A 14800-nucleotide genomic window follows, 5' to 3' on the forward strand; every position below is an offset into this window, starting at 1 on the left:
GTCCCAGCCCCGCCCCTCCGCCGACGTCCCGTCCCCGCTCTCTGCTCACCCTCCCCAGGCCCCGCCCCACGCTGGCCGCGCCTCGGCCCCGCCCCTCCGCTGACGTCCCGTCCCGGCTCCGCGCTCGCCCTCCCCAGAATCCTCCCCACGCCGGCCGCACCCCAGCCGCAGCCCCGCCTCTCCGCTGACGTCCCGTCCCCGCTTTCTGCTCACCCTCCCCAGGCCCCGCCCCACGCCGGCCGCGCCGCTCTCTAGCTCGGTCCCAGTCCATCTGACACCGCCTCTGCAAGCCCCGCCCCCCGAAGGCTCCGCCCCAATTCGTAATTTCCTGGCGCCAGAACTTTTCTTGGCGCGAAGGATCCCCTGCGGTGGTGGGTGGGCGTTGGTGTTTGTGGTTCAAAGCCGCGCTCCGCGGCCGCGTCCCCGCCCGGTTCTCCCGGACCGCACAGGCCCCGTCCCTGCCCGCCCCGCCCGCGCGGAGCTCCGCGTCGCCCTTAGACGCCCCGAGGCCGGGCGCTGGGGCCGGGCCAGCGTCTGTCCGGTTGGAGTGGTTCCGAGGCCTGCACGCTCGGCCTTCCACCTTTGCGTGTCTTCCCTGTGTCCCCGCGCCGCGTCCCCACTCGGGACGTGGGTCCTGGCTCTGCACGTCCCCACACAGCGCGCTGGCGGCCGGGCCGCCCGACACCCCCCGCCCCGGCGTTTAGCTCACCGCAGTCCTCGCCCGACACCCGCCTCCCGCGGCCGGGCCCCGCGGCCCCCGGGCCCCTCCGCCGCAGCCTCCGATGGCGGAGGGGACGACCGCGCTCTGGGACCCCGCGTGCTGTTCTGTCCCGAGGCCGGTTCCCCCGGCCGTACCTGCCCGAGCTTGGTTACTTTCCCAGTGCCCCACTGCAAAGTCAGCGCTCCCTAGGCAGCCGGCATCTCCGTTCCAGCTCCGAGTGTGGAGTGGGCGGGGAGAGGAGGGAAAAAAGAGCCCAAGAGGGAGAGCCCGGGAGACAGCGTGTAAGGGAGAGTGAGTAAGAGCAAGCTAGAGGGTGAGAAGGGGGAGGGCCTGTGGGGTTGGAAAACCAGTAACAGTGGAAGAGAGGGGCCTGGGCAAGAAGCAGCGGGGTCAGAGAGATGGAGGAGGGGGCCTACGGCCGCAGCAGTGGGGGCGGCGGGAGGGCAAATGCCAAATTCATTCCAGTTTTAGTTTGCACACCACTTTCCTCTTTAAGTTTATTGTGTGAGGTTCAGATGAGAGGCCTCAATGCTTCCCCAATCCTTACTACATATTGAAAATACTATCTGGTACTCAGTAATTTTACACCAATTTAATGTGCACTCAGTGAAGATATTGATACTTTTTAATATTAACAGCCAGACCCAGGGTAATCAGTCTAATAGGTAACAGCTTCCCTTCTTCGCTTATGAGATCTTTTGACTTAGCTGGCTATGAGCTAAGGTCTCCAACTAAGCGTGAGTTCTCTTCAAGCTTCCTTTGTCCTTTGTCCTCAACAAACGTTGAGGGATGGGCTGGATTGTCCAGCCATTCTTGTTCTTAGCTGGCCCTCTGGGGGGACATGTATGGGTCCTTCCCTGGTTCCGCTGGGGACTGAGACAATCTCTTGTGTCTCAGTGTGTGCATCACTTTCTCAGCGGCGCCGACCAGCCCCATTCTCCCCTCCTCGGCATCCAAGGTAGGCCTAGAAACCCTTCCATGAGAGTCCCGCTTGGGGCAGTGGCATTTCCCAGGCTCCTGAACTGACCTAGGAAATTCTGCAGAGGGATTAAGTAGCGTAGACACCCTCTCCAATCTTTTCAGGCAGACACTAGTGGCTCTTGGGTCCTTGTGGCCACTTGGAAAATTTCAATAGAGTCAGGCAGAGCACGCTGAAGTTCACTGCTGGTCCATGGTAACAAAGGCGGTTCCTGGCTTGATTTAAACCTTTTTTTTTTTTTTTTTTTTTGGTGGCTCCAGTGGGCCAAAATGCCCTGGTTATTGTTTTCACTTTTCCCATTTCCCACTAGAAAAAGAAGCTAAAATAGAGGATGCAGATGATCTAACGGACTTGGAATGACACAATAAGAGGGAAAGGGAGTGGGTGAATGTCATATTTTGATATTCAAGTTTTACTACAATACAAACAATACAATACCCATTTTTCCTCTTTAAATGTTTATTCATATGGTACTTCAATGAGCTACTTTTGTATTTTTAGAATGGAAATAAAAATATGAAATTGATAAGGCTTCTTTTCAAGAAATGATATCTATGAAGTGTGCAATATGTGTGAGATGTGAAAGACCAACAGGACAATTTTTAGGTTCATAATGTGTAATGAGTCATGAAAAGTTTATTCATATCTTATTTCCCATCATGCATTAGAAACGTGTATTTAGGGGCAGTAGGAACTCACTGTCATAGGGCTCATGATTTTTGTCAACGAGGTCAAGTGAGGGGCGCCTGGGTGGCTCAGTCGGTGAAGCATCTGCCTTTGGATCAGGTCATGATCCCAGGGTCCTGGGATTGAGTCCCGCATCGGGCTCCCTGCTCGGCGGGGAGCCTGTTTCTCCCTCTGCCTCTCTCCCTGCTTGTGCTCTCTCTCTCTGTCAAATAAATAAATAAAATCTTTAACAATTTTTTAATGTAAAAAACTACTTGCATGGATTTTGTTTTCTTGAGATACGGTTTCCAAATGACACATTATATGTTTAGTGTAAGTTTTGTTTATATCAAGAAGGACATCTAGAATAGATGGTCATATGTATTTCTTATGTAATCCAACTCAATCCCTAGGAGAAATATTAGATTATTATTTACATGTGCTCATGGTTCCAAAACGCTGAAAATAGAAATTAGCAAAATAGGACATGAAAATTCATCAGGAAAACAAATTGTCATTCAGAGGCAGTTCTTTTGATTCCTATAAATGTGTTTGTGTGTATGTTTTCCAGGGAAGCTGGACTTAGGATCCATTTTTGCCTCCGTCCAAAGCCCTGCCTACAGCAAACATTAGGCCACAGTCCTGTCTCAGTACTGACTGCCTTGCTGCACTTTCTGCTAGCTACACTCATATCTGGACTCCTGGATTTGGGCTCTTTGTCTGGGGCTGTTGATGGACCATGAGATCAGTCCCTGGGCATCCTCAGTGTTCCCCAGCCACTAGGGGATGCCTTGGGGTGGCCTCACTGGCTCCCAAGTTCTGGGATATTCTTAGAAAATTCTGGGGATGCCTGGGTGGCTCAGTCGTTAAGCGTCTGCCTTTGGCTCAGGTCATGATCCCAGAGTCCTGGGAACGAGTCCCGCATCGGGCTCCCTGCTCAGTGGGGAGCCTACTTCTCCCTCTTCCTCTGCCAATCCCCCTGATTGTGCTCCCTTCCTCTCTCGCCCTGACAAATAAATAAATAAAATCTTAAAAAAAGAAAAAAAAAATTCTGCACAGGCGCCAGTAGGTGGGGACTTCTCTCAAGACTTGTCAACTTGTCCCCAGTGGTGTTTGAGCCCTGGGGGTCTTAGGAAATTTGAAGCGACTCTGGTGGTCTAAAGATGCCCTCCCAGTACCTTTAAGCAGCCATGAGCCCTTACTGGACTCCAGGTACCTTAGAATATTTTCCAGGGGCTCAGGCAGGACAAGATACCCTCCTTAAGTCTCCCCTGTAGAAATAGTGGTTCTGGGCATCTGGAAAGGAACTTGAAAATTTCCAGGCACTTATCAGGGGAAATGCCATCGAGTGAGGGAGCGCCTGTATGTTTGCATATGTTGGGAATACCTAGTCATCCTATCCAGTAAATCCTACCCTGATTGGATGGAGAAACATTATTTAATGTTTTATAACAACAGCAGTGATTAATCATTGCAGCAATAATTATAATAATGCTGATGAATATCAGTAATAATAATGACGATGCTCTTTATGATGATGACAATAATAAAAACCATCAGAAGAATCCTTGGAAGCTGGGAGAATAGAAGACAGGGCCTCCTGGAGTGAATGGCAGTGTCCAAATCAGGATTTGTGGAATGATGTGAGTCAGAGTTCCAGTTCTGCACAGACTTGCTTTGTCTTCTGGTGCGTCGCAGGTCCTGTTTCTCACAAATTGAAGGTGTGTGGCAGCCCTGCAGAGAGTAAGTCTGTTGACACCACTTTTCCAACAGCATTTACTAACTCCGTGTCTCTGGGTCACATTTGGAAATTCCTGCAATATTTCAGATTGTTTCTTTGGAAGTGGAACCTGAAGATGGGACTGAATTGCTGATTTTCTTTTTTGTTTGTTTGTTTTTTTTTTATTTATTTATTCGAGAGAGAGGGAGAGAGTTGTGAGAGGGAGAGAAGCAGTCTCCCCCTGAGCAGGGACCCTGACACGGGGCTTGATTCCAGGACCCCGAGATCATGTCCTGAGCCCAAGCCAGACACTCAACCGACAGAGCCACCCAGACGCCCTAATTGCTGCATTTGCAGGATCAAACTTGGACAGATGAGGATTACTTCTTGTGGATGAGCAAAGAAAGTGGCTTCCTGAGATGAAATCCATTCCTGGTGAAGATGCTGTGAAGACTGTTGAAATGACAAAGGATTTAGATCATTACGTAAACTTAGTAGATAAAGCGGCCTCAGGGTTTGAGAGGACCGACTCTGATTTTGAAAGAAGTTCTACTGTGGGTAAAGTGTTCTCAAACAGCATCAGAGAAAATCATGAAAAGGAAGAGTCAATTGATGTGGCAAACTTTATTGTCTTATTTTAAAGATTGACTGATTTATTTACGAAACAAGAGGAAACCAGAGAGGGAGACAAACCATAAGAGGGTTGCTGGAGGGGAGGGGGATGGGGTGGCTGGGTGATGGACTTTGGGGAGGGTATGTGATGTGGCGAGCGCTGTGAATTGTGTAAGACTGATGGATCACAGACCTGTACCCCTGAAACAAATAATACATTATATGTTAATAATAAAAATAACAGAAATATAGTAGTTAAAATACTATATTAAGGACCATAGTTATAAGAAAGCCGATTGGACAAAAATGTATCTTTGAGTTTTATACACTCTAGTTGGGTTGTTTTCTGTAGCAGAAATACAGATCTTTTTTTTAAAGTTACCAGTAGAAAGGAAACTGCATTCTTTTTTTTTTTTTACCTGTCATCCCAGTTGCTAGGAGTCCTACATTTATACCAGAAGCCAAGCTGCTGCCCTGGCAGCCTCCACAAGGGGGGAAATTACAGTCTGGGCTGTTCAATTGTCAGGATGCACTTCTTTTGAAATCATCTTATTGCCATGATTCTTCTGTGTCCTCTTTTGCAGTTAAAATAAGGAGTTTCAAAAAGGAGTGAGTTATACGAGCGAATATGTTTCACAGTCTGATATGTGAGTGAGTGTGGCAAAACTAAAACACTTAACTGTTGAATACCTACTGGCTTGCTAAGCAGTGGGCCACAGATTCTGTGAATTAATCTCCATCAGGCCTTTACATTTTGCCAAGTCTATAATGCTAAAAAATAAAGCTACAAATCAAGCACTTAGAAATATTTTTAAAAAAAAAGATTGATTGATTTATCTCTTTTTTTTAAGATTTATTTATTTATTTGACAGAGAGACACAGCGAGAGAGGGAACACAAGCAGGGGGAGTGGGAGAGGGAGAAGCAGGCCTCCCACCGAGCAGGAGCCCGATGTGGGGCTCGATCCCAGGACCCTGGGATCATGACCTGAGCCGAAGGCAGACGCTCAATGGCTGAGCCCCCCAGGCACCCCTGATTGATTTATCTTAAAGAGAGAAAGAGAGAGACAGAGCTAGCAGGGGGAGGGATCAGGGGAGAGGCCGGCTCCCCGCTGAGCACAGATTCCCAGAGCACGGCTCCATCTCACGACCCTGAGATCCTGACCTGAGCCGAAGCCCAGCTGGATGCCTCACTGACTGAGCCGCCAGGCGCCCCCGCTGTCTTATTTTAAGAAACTGCTATAGCAGCCGCCCTGGCCAGGCAGCCCCCATCAGCACTGACACGAGACCCTCCACCAGCAAAGAGATCAGGACTCATTGAAAGTTCAGAAGATGGTTAGCATTTTTTAGTAACGGAGTCTGTTTCAATGAAAGGCAGTTACGTTGGGTTTTTTTTACAGTATCATATAAACATGACTTTTATACACATTGGAAAACAAAAAAATGCATGTGACTCACTTTCCAGCAAGACTGGCTTTGTTGCAGTGGTCTGGACCCGAATGGCAGAATCTCTGGGGAATCCCTGGGCCTTGAAACGCAGCCCATGCTGGGCGCCTGTGTGACTCGGTCGGTTAAGTGTCTGCCTTGCTCCCGGGTCGTGATCCCGAGTCCCAGGATCGAGTCCCGCTTTGGGGAGGGGGGGGGGTCCGTGCTCAGCAGGGAGTCTGCTTCTCCCTCTGCCCCTCCCCCCACTTGTGCACAATCTCTTATTCTCTCTCTCTCAAATAAATAAATGAAATCTTAAAAAAGAAAGAGAAATGTAGCCGTGAAAGTGAAGAACAAGGAGCAGAAAGGAGAAGCAAACCATAGAAGTACAGCTGTGGAGGGTTCCTGGGTGGATGCTGGATGAGAGTGTGGTAGGAGCCCCTCTGCTCCCCACACACAGCTGCTTTCTGGAGCGCAGCCCCCCTGCCAAGCAAACAGGACTCCTGACCCCATGCCCACGTTCCTGCAGTGCAGTAGTCCTGTCAGCCATGAGCATTAACCCCTCAGCCATATATGTCATCCCTCTCCACCATGCCTCCCAGGCCCAGAGGTCCAGATAGCTGTTGGCAAACGCCCACCCAGAGCCACCGGAGGGCACTGACTTCAGTGATCCCAAGCCAGCGGGGGGACACGGGCTGGCTGGTCTTTGTCCATCAGCAAAGACTTCACATCTTCCTTCTCCATCACTTAACCACCATCAGGTATGCTCCACTCACCTGGCATCGGTTTGTCCTGGAGAAATCTGTATTTTCTGTCCCCGACACCTGCTTTCTAGTTAGTAAGTTACTGAGACCAATAGATCAAATCACACCAAATATTATATTGGGATACCAGAAGCCTGAAACCTAAGTCCAACTAATGGTCATCCCAAAAACTGCATGGAAATCATCCACTAATTCCACATAAATATGGTGTCTTTGTACAGTTACAATACATCACCGTAAAAAACACAGAGTTCCCACTTTCAGATCTCTTCTAAAGTCTATTTTTTTCTGTAAGTGGTCAGATAGTAAATATTTTGTGTTTTGCAAGTCTTGAGTCTCTATGACATGTACTCATTTTTTCCATAATTGTACAAAAACAGCCATCAACCAGACACAAATGAGTGTGGTTAAATTCCAGTGCACAAAAACATCTGAATTTCAGATATAATTTTTATACATCAAAAATGGGCTTTGGGGCACCTGGGTGGCTCAGTCGGTTAAGCGTCTGCCTTCAGCTCAGGTCATGATCCCAGAGTCCTGGGATCGAGTCCCGCATCGGGCTCCCTGCTCAGCGGAGAGCCTGCTTCTCCCTCTGCCTGCCGCCCCCCGGCTTGTGCTCTCTCTGCGTCTCTGTCTCTCTCTCTCAAATAAATAAATGAAAATCTTAAAAAAAAAAAGGGGGGTCTTCTTTTGATATTTTTAAAAATTGAAAAATGTAAGACACGGTTTAACTCGCAGGCTTAAAAACATGCAGAAAGCAGGATTCAGCACATGGTCTGCAGTTAGGACCCTGACTTGCATCATTGTTTCCAGAGCCAACTCTTTCATCCTTAACAACAGTATTTCAGATCGACTCCACCCAACTTCTACCCCAACCCACTCAACACGTTTTTCAAGTCTTTTATTGATGTGTTCATTTTGACATCATGTGTCCTGTGTTCAGAACAGAGCTGAATTCAGAAGGAAAACCTCCGCAGTTTTAGAAAGTTGAGCCAAGCAGTATTCTGTATTTGGTTTTCATTGGGTTAAGAATCCCCGTGTCCCCTCACAACTAAGACTTCTCTAATTTACATCCGTTGTACAGCATTTGAGTGACTGTTGCTTCCACCCAGGTTTGTTGTACAAGGTGCATGTATTAGACTTCTTTTTTTTTTGAGAGAGTATGCGTGCTCCTGGTGTTTGCCAGTGGGCAGGGTGGGGGGAAGAGGGAGAAGGGGAGAATCTTAAGGAGCCTGACACCGCCTACCACTCGGCTTAGACTCACGACCCTGAGATCATGACCTGAGCCCAAATCAAGAGTCAGAGGCTTAACCCACTGAGCCATCCAGGCGCCCCTCTGGCTTGATGATTTTGTATTTGATTCACTGGGGAAATCATATGACCTGGCTTATTGAAATTGTGAATTCAGCAAATAGCCAACTCTGAATAAGCATTCAAAGTTCCTTCCTGATTATTGAAAGAAATGTATCTTAGGGCAAAGATTTTGCCTTTACTCAGTTTCCACACTAATACTCCTACTGATAATAATTATAAACCTAAGGAGATGGGAAAGTCAGTGAACAGACTTCTTGAAGAAACTGACAAGTTACTAATGTCTGGGCTCATGGGGCATTTTCGATTCAGGCTCCTAGGTTGACACAAGAAAACTGTCCCATAGGCAAAAATGATCAGCTGGATGGAAGAGAAACCCAAACAGGAGGAGGGCATGCGTGAGCTCGGAAGTACACAAACCCTAGAGAAGAGGTCTAAAGGATGGGGGTGGAGGCTCCAACCCTGGTCCCAGCCTGCCCATCAGGTGACAACCAACAGATTTCAGAGGCTTGGCCAGCTGCATGCAGGGGCGTGGCACCTGGCAAGAAAGGCAGGAGCCAGATCCACAGACGGCGCCAGAAGCTGCACTTAGGGCGTAGGTTAAGTCTGGAGTCAGCATCTGGCTGCCCTTCTTTTTTTTAATTTAAATTCAATTTAATTAACATAGAGTGTATTATTAGTTTCAGAGGTAGAGTTCAGTGACTCATCACTTGCATACAACACCCAGTGCTCATCACATCACTTGCCCCCCTTCATGCCCATCCCCCAGTTACCCCACCCCCCACCCCTCCCCTCCAGCTACCCTCAGTTTCCTAGAGTTAAGAGTCTCTTACAGTATCTCTCCCTCCCTGTTTCGTCTTATTTTTCCTTCCCTTCTGCCATCTATTCCACTCAGACTCCTGGGGCCCAGACATCTCTCTTTGCATATTGAGCTCAAGGCCCAGGAGTGTTGGAAGGAGGTAGCCCCCAGCTCCCGATGCAGCAGGGGTGGGGCAACAAGGACCAGCAGACTCTTTTCCTGGATCTCCCAGAGGACTTAGAAAATTAAGAGGTGGGGGCGCCTGGGTGGCTCAGTCGTTAAGTGTCTGCCTTTGGCTCAGGTCATGGTCCCAGGGTCCTGGGATCGAGCCCCTCATCGGGCTCCCTGCTCCGCGGGAAGCCTGCTTCTCCCTCTCCCACTCCCCCTGCTTGTGTTCCCTCTCTCGCTGTGTCTCTCTCTGTCATAAATAAATAAAATCTTAAAAAAAAAAAAAAGAAAAAATTAAGAGGTGGCCGAGCCGGCATGCTGCTATTTTGTGTCTTCCCGTGCAGCAGCAGCTTTTCCTGGGACAACAAGGGGCTCAGATCTTCCAAAAGCTCAGACTGGCTCAGGGTCCCCTCAGTTTCTCAGCTTTTGGCAGTGATGATGCCTGGGCTCTGAGCACAACCAGAAAGTTTTAAAGACACTCGGGCAGGCAGCAGGCACTCAAGTTTTCTCCAGCCCTCTCTGAGTCCCCCAGTTGGCTTAGATACATGTTTGGTGACTCTTTTTGGCTAAGGGTAGTCTCTGGGTATTCCAGTTCAACAGAAGAGGGTGCTGGGCCCTCAAGGGAACAGGTAAATTTTTCTGGAGTCATGGGCAAGCCAAAGGCATCCTTCCTGGGTCTTCCCTGCCAGCACTGGGGATGGCATGCCTCCTGAAGGGGACTTCCAGTATTTCAGGAGCCCTCCTACCAGCTGGGGCCAGTAGTACAACAGCAGACCTGGAGCCTCAGTGTGTACATAGGTCATTTGAGGTGCCTTGGCTTTTCTCTTATTTTGTTAAAATGAGATATAATGCACATATCAGATACCCCCCCTTTTGAAAACATATTTATTTGACACAGAAATAGAGCGAGAGAACACAAGCAGGGGCAGTGAGAGAGGGAGAAGCAGACTTCCCGCGGAGCAGGGAGCCCGATACGGGGCTTGATCCCAGGACCCCGGGGATCATGACCCAAGCTGAAGGCAGACGCCTAATGACTGAGTCACTCAGGCGCCCCAAAAGATCATCTTTTAATAACAGCAATATTGTCCCAATTCAGTGCAGAGCACATGATTGCATATAATCTTCCTAGGTATTAATAAGCTGGGTTATCAATCCGTTATTTTCTTTCTTCTTTTAAATTTTATTTATTTGAGAGAGGGGAGAGGGAGAGCACGAAGGGGGGGGGGCGGTGGCAGCAGGCAGAGGCAGAGGGAGAAGCAGGCTCCCGGCTGAGCAGGGAGCCTGACAAGGGCTTGGTCTCAGGGTCCTGGCATCATTACCTGAGCAGAAGGCAGACACTTAGCTTAACCGACTGAGCCACCCACGCGCCCCTCAATCAGTTATTGTTATAAAGTCGCCCATTGCCTCTTTTATTTTCCCATAGAACTGCAGATGTTTATTGTACAAATTATGATGGGTACCATAATTTTTTGTGTCCCCACTAATCTTTGGAAGGAGGGTATATGTGCTTTTGCATTTCTTTGTTTTATAAATGTCTTATTCTACATTCCCAGGAACAAATGCAGCAACTAGTACAAAAGATATTTTCAGTGATTGTTTTTTGCTTGGTTGAATGAATAAAAGACAGGTACTGGAACTGGTTCAAGAAGAGCTCATACATTTGAATACAGACATTATTTGCAAAGTTTGTCCATTTTCTCTTTCAGCTGCTGGAGAGGTCAGTAGGAACTGGAAGGGTTGAGTGTAAACATCCAAGTTGCTCTGAGTAGATCAGAACTAACAATAAAGTGGAAATAATATGTTGTGTTTTAATAAATGAGAATTTGAATGTTTATGCAATTTTTTAGGGTTATTTTCTGAATCTCAGGGTTAGTATAAGTGAATTAAATATACAGTTTACATTGACTAAGGTAGAACATTCTTGTAAAAACATTAGGAATCTTGCACGTGATTTTTATTATTTATTTTTTAAAGATTATTTATTTGAGAGGGAGAGAGAGCCCAACCAGGCGGCAGGAGCAGAGGGAGAGGGAGAAGCAGGCTCCCCACTGAGCAGAGAGCCTGACATCACACTGGATCCCAGGACCCTGGGACTATGACCTGAGCTGAAGGCAGACATTTAATGGACTGAGCCACCCAGGCGCCCCAGATCTTTATATTTTTTAAATTTTAAGTACTCTCTACACACAATGTGGGGCTCACACACCCCAAGATAAAGAGCTGCCTGCTTGGGGCACCTGGCTGGCTCAGTCAGTAGAGTGTGAATTCAAGCCCCACGCTGGGTGTAGCGATGACTTAAAAAACAAAACAAACAAACAAACAAAAAAGAGTTGCATGCTTTACTGATGGAGCCAGCCAGGCACCCAACTGTGCTCTTTATTACAATTTAATGCCAAAGTATTTTTCACCTTGAGAAAACATTTATAAAATTAAAAGACATTTAGCTAGAAAAAAGTACATCAAGAAGGAAATGCATCTTGACCCACCTGTAGGATCTGAACGTGGTTCATTAGTGTTATCGGCAGACTGTCCTGCACATTAGCATATACTTAATAGATTGCACATAAATACTGAACTTCCAGGAGCTAATTTTTTTTTAAGATTTTATTTATTTACTTGAGAGAGAAAGAATGAGACAGAGAGAGTATGAGGGGGGGGTCAGACGGAGCAGCAGACTCCCCGCCAAGCGGGCAGTCCGATGAGGGACTCGAGCCCAGGACCCAGGAGCTAATATTTTTATGATTACTCCAGGAATAGCTGACTTTTTCATTTTCTCAAGGAAAAGAAGCTACTTTCATAATATGTCAAAAGCAGCTGGGACTTACTGAGCATTACCTACCTATTAGGTGTTGCCATACATTTATACATCATACATCCGATCCAGTGTAATACATCAACACCGTTCTCACAATCGTCAGAACTCTTCAGTTTAAAATTTTGTGCCATGTCACATTGTCTATGAAAACTAGTGCTTTAGAGCATCAAACAATGCATGTTAATCATGTTACTCATCAGTCCTTCGCGTCTGTAGTCCAAATTATGATCTGCAATTCCATTCTATCGCCCAAACTCCATTATTTTTTCTAAGTGTAAATTAGCACATATTAATAGAGGTTTGATGTGGGATCGTCGAGCTCAACGGTCAAGAAAGAATTCTTGAGGCGTTTTATGGTGCAGAAAGGTGGTTTGATTAAAGCACAGGGACAGGGCCCGTGGGCAGAGCTGCCTTGGGCTTTGGAGGAGTGACTGATTATACAGGGTTTTCTATCCTATGGAGGTGAAGGTGATGTTAGGGCTCCAGGAAATTGAGTCTATAGGGTTCTTGGAGGTCTGGCTATTATTGTGTTTTTCTTGTAAATCGTTAGACAGTTTTGGACTATAGTGGAGTTTCATGTCCTGCATTACTGTAATTGATGTGATCTGATGTGGGGTCTGGGAGCAAAGGGTCAAGAAGGAATTCTTGAGATGTTTTCAGTGCCAAAAAGGTGGTTTTGATGAAGAAGGCAAACTGAGGACAAAGCAGAAGCTGACACCCTGCAGGTGGGACGTGTGACATTCCTCAGGTGCTCCTGCCTGCCTTAAAGCTAAGGAAAAGATAAGAAAACCCCAAATGGTTAATGGACAGAGATCACAGTCCTGCAGGACAGGAGTCTCCATCAGTTTACCAATGTCGTACTGATTTACAAGAGGGCGTTCTTATCAAGAGCCTAACTTCCAGAGACCCAAAGCTCTATTTCCTGGAGCCCTAACATCACCCTCCCCTCCAGAGTGATGTGGGAAAGAGGCAGAAGGGACTGTAAATAAAATTTACATGTCCTTATAACCTGCAGCCCATTGATAAATACTTAGAAATAGGCAGAGTGTAATGTTCTTCCAAGGAAGCTCCCCACTGTCTACATCTTAGACTTGCTAGAGGGAAAAACCACCTCAGTTTGACACCAGCCAGGGCTCCGGGATCGCGTCGGTCCCCTTTAGCGTATCGAAGTCCTTTTGGACAACCTCCCTTTGTCCTCCCCCCCCCCCCCGAACTCCTAAGTATCAATCACTCCTCCCAAAACCCTGGGGGGGGCAGCGGCCCCTCCTGCCCACGGGTCCTGTCCCCTACTCGAATCAAACCACCTTTTTGCACCAAAGACGTCTCAAGAATTTTCTTGGCCGTTGTGGGCTTGGGACCCCAACAGTCCAAAACCACATCAGGAAAGCACAGGGCAGGACCCGTGGCAGGAGGGGCTGCTGCCCGCCCCCCAGGGTTTGTGAGGAGCGACTGGTTATGGAGCTGGGGGAGGTGAAGACCAGGGAGGTTTCCAAATGGCCTTTGATCTGCGAGAGAGAACTCACAGGCTCCTGGAGGCCTGGCTATCGTCAAGCTGAGGATGTGTCTCCCCGCAGCGAGGCAGGGACGTTAAGACAGCGGGGAGCTTCCTCGAGGAAGGTTCTGTGCTGCCTGCCTCCAGGGCTGGCCAGTGGGCTGCAGGCTGCAAGGAAGTGTCCTTGTAGCTGCCTTTCCTCCTGCTTTGCTCTCCACATCACTACCAGAACAAGTTCCACACAAATTAACATTTACCAAGTACTAATATACATAACCTCAAAAGAGGAAGTACACACTGCTGAAATCAAGACCATTTTGGTGTTTTTTAGAATGCAAATTATCAGTGTGGTGTGTTATTTTGAACAAAGAGGAAATAGTTACCACTCTCCACAGGAGAAATTCTGGTAATATATGAAGTTCTAGGCTATTCGGCCTGCCCCCCTGCTTAAAACAAATGAGAAGTGACTTTTGAAAGCACGTTAGACGTACCTAAAACTTTAACAAGACTCAAGAATACACTTTCTGAATTTGAAAAAAAAAAAGATTTTGGAAATACTTCTGTTTTGGGTACAAATAAAATTTTGTAATTTCAAATGTGTTAGTACATGTTTTTTCAGGTAGAGTTGTAAGGAAATTAATTATAAGCCAGTAGAAGCACAAACACAGAAGCCCCATTTCCCTTTCACACGTTGAAACACAGCCTTCAGTTCAGTAAATTGGAAGATCTAACTGGCTTTACTGAGCGGTTTGTGCATCGGGGCAGCATCCCACCAGCAAGGAGGGCGCAGCTCCTCCCAGCGAAACACGGGGAAGGTTTGTAAAGGCAGAGACGGGATTAAAGAGAAGAGGAATTCATTAGCAAGGAATGCATTGTTTAGGCAAAGCTGCGTCCACGGGAGGCTGGGGGCCATCCGAACCTCCTGGGACTGCCCCGGAAATTCCACCTTCATTGAATAAAGGTTACATTCCTGACCTCTAGCAACTCCGACCGCGGCTGTCCTCACCCGCAGGGGCAGAGGCGGCCCTGGCCCCCCGCTGCTGCGGGGTCGCGCACCCCCAGCCCGCCCCGCCCCAGGCCCCCCTCCCCCCGCCCCCGGCCGGGACCCCCAGCCCGCCCCGCCCCAGGCCCTCCTCCCAGCCCCCTCAAGGATCTTTCTGCCCACACACCGGTCCCGACCCCGCCCGCGCTTCGACCCCTCTCGCACCCCCCGGGTCCCGACCCCGCCCGCACAGGGAGGCCCACGTCCAGCCCCCGGATTGGTTGGCCGGGAGAAATGGGTACCCGTAAAGCGGCACCTGGGAGCGCAGTGACCGACGCGGGGACGCCC

The sequence above is a fragment of the Callorhinus ursinus genome, unplaced genomic scaffold (assembly GCF_003265705.2).
Source record: "Callorhinus ursinus isolate GAN/ISIS: 27379988/994484 unplaced genomic scaffold, GSC_fseal_2.0 scaffold17, whole genome shotgun sequence".
In the NCBI taxonomy this organism is placed as follows: Eukaryota; Metazoa; Chordata; class Mammalia; order Carnivora; family Otariidae; genus Callorhinus; species Callorhinus ursinus.